The sequence below is a fragment of the Acinonyx jubatus genome, chromosome D4 (assembly GCF_027475565.1).
Source record: "Acinonyx jubatus isolate Ajub_Pintada_27869175 chromosome D4, VMU_Ajub_asm_v1.0, whole genome shotgun sequence".
Classification (NCBI taxonomy): domain Eukaryota; kingdom Metazoa; phylum Chordata; class Mammalia; order Carnivora; family Felidae; genus Acinonyx; species Acinonyx jubatus.
Genome location: NC_069391.1, coordinates 49,161,644 through 49,170,951, shown reverse-complemented (window position 1 = coordinate 49,170,951; position 9,308 = coordinate 49,161,644). Strand labels below are relative to the sequence as shown.

Sequence of the window (9,308 nt, the reverse complement as noted above, 5' to 3'; positions counted from 1 at the left end):
ATTTTGCTTAGCATAATATATTCTAGTTCCATCCATGTTAGTGCAAATGGCAAGATTTCATTCTTTTTGATCACTGAGTAATATTCCGTTATGGGTACATATATATATGTACACACATGTGTGTATGTATGTGTATACACACACACACACACACCACATCTTCTTTATCCATTTGTCAGTCAGTGGACATTTGGTCTCTTTCCATACTTTGGCTACTGTCAATAGTGCCACTATAAACGTTGGGTGTATGTGCCCTTTCAAAACAGCACTCCTGTATTCTTTGGATAAATACCTAGTAGTGCAATTGCTGGGTTGTAGGGTAGTTCTATTTTTAATTTTTTTGAGGAACCTCCATACTGTTTTCCAGAGTGGCTGCACGAGTTTGCGTTCCCACCAGCAGTGCAAAAGAATTCCTCTTTCTCTGCATCCTCGCCAAAATATACTGTTGCCTGAGTTGTTAATTTTAGCCATTCTGACAGGTGTGAGGTGGTATTTCATTGTGGTTTTGATTTGTATTTCCCTGATAATGAATGTTGTTGAGCATTTTTTTTCATGTGTCTGTTAGTCATTGGGATGTCTTCTTTGGAAAAGTGTCTATTCATATCTTTTGCCCATTTCTTCACTGGATTTGTTTTTTGGATGTTGAGCTTGATAACTCATATATTCTTCATAGATTTTGGATACTAACCCTTTATCTGATATGTCATTTGCAAATATCTTCTCCCCTTCTGTTGGTTGCCTTTTAGCTTTGCTGATTGTTTCTTTTGCTGTGCAGCTTTTTATCTTGATGATGTAGTTCATTTTTGCTTTTGTTTCCCTTGCCTCTGGAGACCTGCCATGTAAGAAGTTGCTATGGCTGAGGTCAAACAGGTTGTTGCCTGCTTTCTCCAAGGATTTTGATGGCTTCCTGTCTTACGTTTAGGTCCTTCATCCATTTTGAGTTTATTTTTGTGTATGGTGTAAGAAAGCGGTCCAGGTTCATTCTTCTGCAGTTTTCCCAACACCGTTTGCTGAAGAGACTGTCTTTATTCCATTGGATATTCTTTCCTGCTTTGTCAAAGATTATGTGTCTGTTTGTGTGCCAGTACCATACTGTCTTGTTGATTAAAGCTTTGTAATACAGCTTGAAGTCCAGAATTGTGATGCCTCCAGCTTTGGTTTTCTTTTTCAGGATTCCTTTGGCTATTCAGAGTCTTTTCTGGTTCCATACAAATTTTAGGATTATTTGTTGTAGCTCTGTGAAGAATGCTAGTGTTATTTTGATAAAGATTGCATTGAATTTGTAGATTGCTTTGGGTGATATCAACATTTTAACATCCAACTCATTCTTTGTGGGAAGCAATGCAACCAAGTCTTATTTTGTACAGGAGCACAGGATCAAGAAGGTCAAAATTGTCTAAACCAGTCAATGAACATCTGTATGATTTGCCTGTGCTTTTTAGGAGCATTTGCAGCAGTAAAGGGATTAAAAAAAATCCTAGGTTTTGGAGCAACACAAATATTATTTATGTAATAAACAATGATCAAAGTTCTTGTTTAAGTTGAATGATATGAGGGGTGCCTGTGTGGCTTAGTCAGTTGGGCATCCGACTTTGGCTCAGGTCATGATCTCACAGCTTGTGAGTTTGAGCCCTGCGTTGGGCTCTCTGCTGACAGTTCAGAGCCTAGAGCCTGCTTAGGATTCCGTGTATCCCTCCCTCTCTCTCTACCCTCCTCTGCTCATGCTCTGTCTCTCTCTGTCTCAAAAATAAACATTAAAAAAAAATTTTTTTTAATGTTTATTTTTTTACCAGAGGGAGAAAGAGAGACTGAGCACGTGCTGGGGGGAGACGGGGGCAGAGAGAGAGGGAGACACAGAATCCAAAGCAGGCTTCAGGCTCCGAGCTGTCAGCACAGAGTCCAACGCGGGGCTCGAACCCACACATTGTGAGATCATGACCTGAGCCGAAGTCGGATGCTTAACCGACAGAACCACTCAGGCGCCCCTAAAAAAATTTCTTTTTAAGTCAAATGTTATGAAAGTAGGTAATGAAGTCCCCCCCCCCCCGCCCCCAACATCACTGCTAAGATCATTTCATCAGACTTTAAATTAGAGCAGTACAAGGGTGTCTGGCTGGCTCAGTTGGAAGAGCATGTGACTCTTGATCTTGGGGTTGAGTTCAAGCCCCATGTTGAGTATAGAGTTTACTTTAAAAATATATATATATATATTCATTCATTCCAGGGAAATAAGGAAGGAGACTCTCTATACAGAGTCCCTAGAATAGAAAGAGCCCTAGAACCTAGTAGGCACAAGCACATTCAAGTTTAAGATTATGGGTCTGTGGCATTTGTTTCTTCCCTTTTATAATTGGGATGTCCATCTTGGGTTGCTTGAATGTTGCTGGATCCTCAGCCATGCAAATGGCCTGGGTCTGGACCAGTTTCACTGGAAAGGGCATCTGGTCCCCTTTGTGTGCCTGAGTGGCAAAATCCAAATCAAACTTTTGGAGGGGACTTAGTTCAAAGAAACTGTATTTATCTGATGAGTTTCTATATTCCCTACTTCCAGAATCCATGGTGCTAGGATTGGGCCAGGTAAGGCTGTGGAAGAACCAGAAGTGTCCCAGTCTCTGGGTTTCTGCTTAGGGGGAGCTGCGGGGTGAAACTGGCTGATGCAGCCTGCCTCTCTACTTTTATCTCTTCACTGTGTAGCTTTCATGTATGATGAGCTTCTGCTTGGAGGTACTTGATCTCCTTGGTGGGAAGGCCTTTGTGGAGTATGCATTCAGCATCTCTCTGCCCTGCTTTTTGCTCAAAACAGTGAATGCTCTTCTGGGTCTGCTCTGTGATCAGAGAATTCATGATGGCATGAGTAGCTCTAGCATTCGTCACTGGGTCCTTGTTCACACTATCAATGCCAAAGGGTCATGGCAGGGAAGGTCATACTGTCCTCCTCTTAATCCATCTTGTCAAGGTCCTGATACTTGGGCTTTGGAATCACTGGCTTTCTGGGGATGCTGCCCATGACTGATGGAAGAGGAGCCATGGTGTAGTGTTCTTGAGGGCATCCTCATGCCTGACTGCCTAGCAGTACATCCTGATGGGGAAGATCATCTTGTCTAGAAGCCTACCAGGCTCAAGAGCAGGCCCTTTGGGCCCTCTCAAAGCCATTGAAAGACTGGAATCCAGGTGTTTTAACTAGGTAGACTTCTGGACCTGAGTCTCTGTCACCACAGTGAAATGATATGGCCATCATGCTGACAAATATTAACAAGGAACATTGTCCAGCTGCTGCAATAGCAAAGCTTCCTTCAAAAATCTACCCAGAGGTTCTGTTTTTTCACCATTATGGGGCTGCCGGAGGCCTGAGCTCTATCACTAAAGGATTTCTAATACCCAGATCTGTAAGAAGTGGTGTTGTACCCAAGTGATACATGACCCAAGTAGGCAGGACACGGAATGTGTCTGAGTCTCAGGCACTGATCCACAAGGGCTGGCTGCCCCAAGTCTCTGACTCCAGTATTAACCTCCCTCTTTAGGAGCGACATGAAATCGGGCAAGACACAATCTCTCTGGACTTCAGTTTTCTTGTCTGAAAAAGGAGGATAAAATATTTGTTCTGTCTACTTCACAGGAAAGTTTCTTGTAACATCAAATAATCCTTGTTCTTATTGGCTTTAGGAGGCACTGGAGGCATAAGTATGTGAAGTAAAAGAAAATGTGAGTGAAAATATTTTGCGAAGTTTAAAGGGGCACACAAGTGTAAACATTACTGCTTGTGACTTTTTAATAGCTAATAGAGGCTAAAATGTCATCATTTTTATGTTCAGTGAAAGTCAACCAGTAGTTTTGAGGCCTTGCTCTTTTGTATGCAGACCCTTTGGGAAGGAGTGTTAAGTTATACATATGCAGCTTAAGTACACAAAGGCAACTTTTGTGTGGTAAGCTCCCTGCCCCCAAAAGCAAAGATGTGTGGCATAGAATTAGAAACCAGTGGCCTTTTACTGTGGCTCTTTTCCCCTAAGACCTACACTTTGATTCTTGCTAATCTAACTCTCATGGAAAATGTGTATGGGGAAAAATGTGGTTCTCCTAGCTCAGGGCTGGAGATAATTGGCAGAACAGGGGAGGAAAATCAGTGGTCAGGGAAGGGTATGGGAACGAAAAAGAGGGACCTGGGGATTGGAGAGAAGAAAAGACAATGTACAAGGAAAATCAATCCTTCTGATTGTGGCATGTAGAGAGAAGGAACTAAGCTATAAAAATGGAAAGTGGGGACCTCCGATTCAATCAATCAGATGCCATGTGGACATAGCTTTAAAAAATGAGGCTATTATCGCTCAAGTTCATTTGACAGAGCTTGCATGTAAGAGTTAAGTGATGATCACTCTTGTCCACAATCATAAAATAAGGTGCCAAAGTGATTTACCACTCTGCTTTTCTAACATACCTTAACTTTAAGAAGCATCTATAAATTTGGGTCTTACCTTTAAAATCTCATGTTATTGTAAGTAAGCCCAGTCTCTGCGCATAGTAGGAATTCAATAAGTATTTGATACATTTGATAAATGAGTTGAAAGAATGGAAACTTATGTTAATTTGTGTTCATGGAGTTGGAGGGTTCAAGGCTGGAGAATACATTTCCCTCCTTACCCCTTTATTTCCTTAAACGTGAGACTCTCAATGGAGACTCCTCCAGTCTGTGTAGATAATGTAATAATAGCTGGTGCTTATTCAAGAATTGTTGTATCAGGAACTATGCTAAGAAGTTCACATGATCTCAGTCAATCCTTGCAACATAAGTGAGCACATAATTACCCAACATTAAGGATGGGAAAAGTAAAACTCAGGGAGGCTACCTTTAGAAAGGTCAAGTAACTCAGCAAAGGTCACAAAGCTGGTAAGTTGAGATCATGTTAACCAATTGCATATGGTTTCCTTTAACAATTTTATTTTAGTGAAAAGCGCACTGGGAAGTGGATCAAGAATTGTAACTGCCCATTTCTAAGTGGTTAGGACCAGAGGGAAGTGTGTACAATGAAGGTAAGCTATCATTAAAACCTCAATGCCTATCCTTTGACAGTGACCTTAAGAATAGATGGAGTAGCTAGGAAAGAGGCTTTCCAATACTTTTGGTGGCAACCAAAGTAAGAAACACATTTTACACACACACGCACACACACACACACACACATACAATCACACATACATATGTGCATAACTGAAATAAAGCTTTCATTAAGCAATGCTTATTGTTACTATGTGTGATGCACACGAATATTTTCCATTTCTTTTTCTTCTCTTCCCTTCTCCTTCCCTTCCATTCTATTTTACTCCAATATTTTTTTTTGAATATAGTTGGCACAAAATGTGACATTAGTTTCTAGTGTACAATGGTGATTCGACTCAATACATTATGTTATGTTCACCACAAGTGTAGCTATCCTCTGTCACCATGCAACACCATTACAGTACCATTGACTATATTCCTATGCTGTAACTTTTATTCCTGTGACTCAGTCATTCCATAACAGGAAGACTGTGTCTCCCACTCTTCTTCACCTATGCCCCCCCCCCCCCAATTCCCTCCTCTCTGGAAACCATCAGAGTTTCTGCTTTTTGATTGTTTATTCAAGCAGTGATTCTGCTTTTTGTTTGTTTATTCATTTGTTTTTTAGACTGTACATACGAGTGAAATCATCTGGTATTTGTCTTTCTCTGTCTGACTTATTTCACTTAGCATTATACTCTCTAGGTCCATCCATGTTGTTGCAAGTGACAAGATTTTGTTCTTTTTATGGCTGCATAATATTCCTGTGTGCAAATGTACCACATCTTCTTTATCCATTCATCTATCTTTAGACACTTGGGCTGCTTCCATATCTTGGCTATTATAGATAATGCTGAAATAAACATAGGGGTCCATATATCTTTTCAAATTAGTGTTTTCATTTTCTTTGGGTAAATACCTAGTAGTGGAGTTATGAGATCATATGGTATTTCTATTTTTAATTTTTTGAGGAACATCCATACTGTTTTACTTTCTTACTCTATATACAAAAATAAGCTCAAAATGGATTAAAGACCTAAATGTGAGACTTGAAGCCATTAAACTCCTAGCAGACAACATAGGCATGTAACATCAGCTATAGTAACATTTTTCTAGTTATGTCTCCTGAGGCAAGGGAAACAAAAGTGAGAATAAACGATTGGGACTACATCAAAATAAAATGCTTCTGCACAGCAAAGGAAACTATCAACAAAACAAAAAGACAACCTACTGAATGGGAGAAGATATTTGCAAAGATCTATCGAATAAGGGGCTAATATTCAAAATACATAAATTATAAAACTCCACATCAGAAAAACCACAAATAATCTGATTAATAATGGACAGAAGACCTGAATAGACAGTTCTGCAAAGAAGACACACAGATGGCCAGCAGACACATGAAAAGACGCTCAACATCACGAGTCATCAGAGAAACATAAATCAAAACTGCAACAAGATATAACCTCATACCTATCAGAATGGCTAGAATCAAAGAAAAGAAATAACAAGTGTCGGTGAGGATGTGGAGATAAAGGATCTCTCCTGCACTGTTGGTGGGAATGTAAATTGGTGCAGACACTGGAAGACAGTATGGAGGTTCCTCAAAACATTAAGAACAGAAATATCCACTTCAGTATTTTAAATGCTGGTTGGGACACCTTCATTGACTTCACTGTGCACTCATAGGTTATGATCTGCAAGTTGAAAACCACTGAGCTAGATGGCAATAAAGGTGATAGAAGGAGCACAGACTTTCGAGTCACGCAGTGGTGGGGTGTGATCTGGGCTGCTGGTATGTTAACAGTGTGGGCTAATGCAAGTGACCTCTTCTTTGAACTTTAGTTTCCCATCCACAAAATGAGGAAAATAATACCTACCTCAAAAGGTTATTGAGAATAGCAAGCAGTGAAAATACCAACCCGAGCACCTACCGTCTCATAGAAGTATGATGACAGCAGGGTAATGAGGCATTGAAGAATGGAGAGTTCTAGGCCTGGTACCAGCTAGCTGTGTGAGCTTAGGTAGGTAATGTCTCTAAACTTCTAAGTCCTATAATCTCTCTAAGCTACCATTTACTCACCTGTAAAAAAATTGGAGGAATAATAATACCTACCTCATATGATTGATTGAGAATTAAGTGTGATAATGCATGTAAAGGCCTTAGCACAATGCCTGGTGCTTAGTAAATGCTCAATAAATTATTGGCTATATTAGCCACCCAACATATGTATCTATTGTCCAACTGCTAAGGTGGTGTGGAGCTTTCTAGACTAGGTTACAATATCTATTTTGATGAGACAAACTCAGGATGGTGTGTGTGTGAAATCAAAACTGCTGTTACTTTGCTCATCAGTATTTTCTAGAGGCTAAATCAAACTTGGCTGCAGCAAAGGCAATCATTTTTGTAGAGCAAGCTTAGATCCAAGTTGGATTCCCTCTCCTCATTCTTTGAAAGTATTTCCACAAAATCCAATCTTTGGCTTGACATTAAAGGCCTATTTTCAGTGAGTAGACTTTACCAAAAAAAAAAAAAAAAAAAGTGAATAAAGGGGTGGGGGTGGAAAGAACATGACTCTACACACCAAGTAGTGGGGAGTGAGTTTAATATTTTTAGTTCAGCGAAAGAACTCTATGGCATGGTCTCCTGCCTAAAGTCTTAATTTTTCTCCACTTGTTTGAGGCAGCCTTCAAGATGGCCACTAATGATCAAAACCTCGTGGTATTCACCTTCTGTGTAATTCCCTCCTCCTGTTGAGTGTGGGCTGTACTTAGTGACTCACTTCTAACTAAGAGAATAAGGTGGAAATCACAATGTGTGATCATAAAAGGCAGTGTGGCACCACCTCTCTTTTGGATCCCTTGCTCTGGGAGAAGTCAGTTACCATGTTGTGAGTAGACCCATGGAGAGGCTCATGTGATGAAGAAGTAAAGCCTTTTGTCACTAACCAAGTAAGTGAGATTGGAAACTGATCCTACAGCCCCTTCAAATGACTACAGCCACAGGCAATAGTTTGACCGTGACTTCACCATAGACCCTGAGCCAGAACGACCCAGCTAAGCTGCTCTTGGATTCATGACTCTCAGAAACTGAGATGATAACGGTAGTTTCAAGCTGCTAAGTTTTGGGGATGATTTGGTCTGTAGGAATAGATAGTGGATACACAACCCTTGAATCTTCGCATAGTATCTCAATGTCAGGTTGGTTAGTTCATCATTCCATGAATGTTTATGAACTCCTCACTATGTGTCAAGTAGTATAACTACCTTCAGATCCTAACTTTGGGGAGCTTACAGTCTAGTGGTGGAAATACTGTGGGCAGACTAACAGTGAAGATGCTAGGTACCTGTTAAATGCCACCATATGGTTTTGATAGTGGGATTTGGGGACTCAGAGGAGAGAATGAGAACTTCCAGCCTTGCCAGAAGAAAGAGGGACATAGGGAGGAGATGGCACTTGACTTGTGCCTCGATACCAAGGTGTGATGGCTTTCTCAGGCGTCAACTTGGCTAGACTGAACTACATTCCCCAGAATGCCCACTCTTTTACGTTTCTATTTAGGGTAAAGCACGAGGGAGATTATCCCTAATGGCAGAAGGACAGCAGCAGCCAATTTGTAATACATACAAGTCACTGCGGATCTGCTAACTTACCTTGCTGGCGTGATGCAGCGGCTGGGTCTGTGATTGCTTCACCCTCACCCTGCATCCTCCTTTAGCATTTCTGACTTCCAGGCCAGCCATGTATGTTTAGCTCTGTGATAAAGGGCTTTTGGCTTCTGAGGAATACTCTCATCACCAAGGTGAGAGGCAGGATTACACAAGGTTTTGACCTTTCCTTCTGCTTGGGGTGCCAGCCTTCCTGACTGCCTGCCACATGCACTTTAAGCTCCAGCCTCAGATGACAGCCTTATAGTGACTGCTTCTCCAACTTCCACAGTTGTGTAAGCCAGTTCCTTGTGACATGCACAAGGTACGAGGTGAACAGATGAAAAGAGAGAGAACATTCAAGGCAGAAAAAATAGTATGAACAAAAACATGGAAGGGAAAAATCTAGGACTAATACAATTCTTAACCACTGGCATACCATTGGTACATGACGAATCAGAATGAATGCTGGCTGTAGTGCCGAAGCAGGGTCTTCAAGGGTCCTGGCTGTTCCCCTTTAATTACTAAATTATGGAAACTATCTGAGGAGATGTCTGAGTGGGTCTTATGGTGGTTAAGAGCATTTGGGGGCCCATCAAAAATGTGGTTATTTCCCAACTGGAACAGA

General features: G+C 41.0%; 1 pseudogene; it reads right to left on the bottom strand.

Annotated features, from left to right (window-relative positions):
- Positions 1-2,275: 2,275 nt before the first annotated feature.
- Positions 2,276-3,153, bottom strand: LOC106971079 (putative monooxygenase p33MONOX; annotated as a pseudogene).
- Between the last annotated feature and the right edge of the window lie 6,155 nt (positions 3,154-9,308).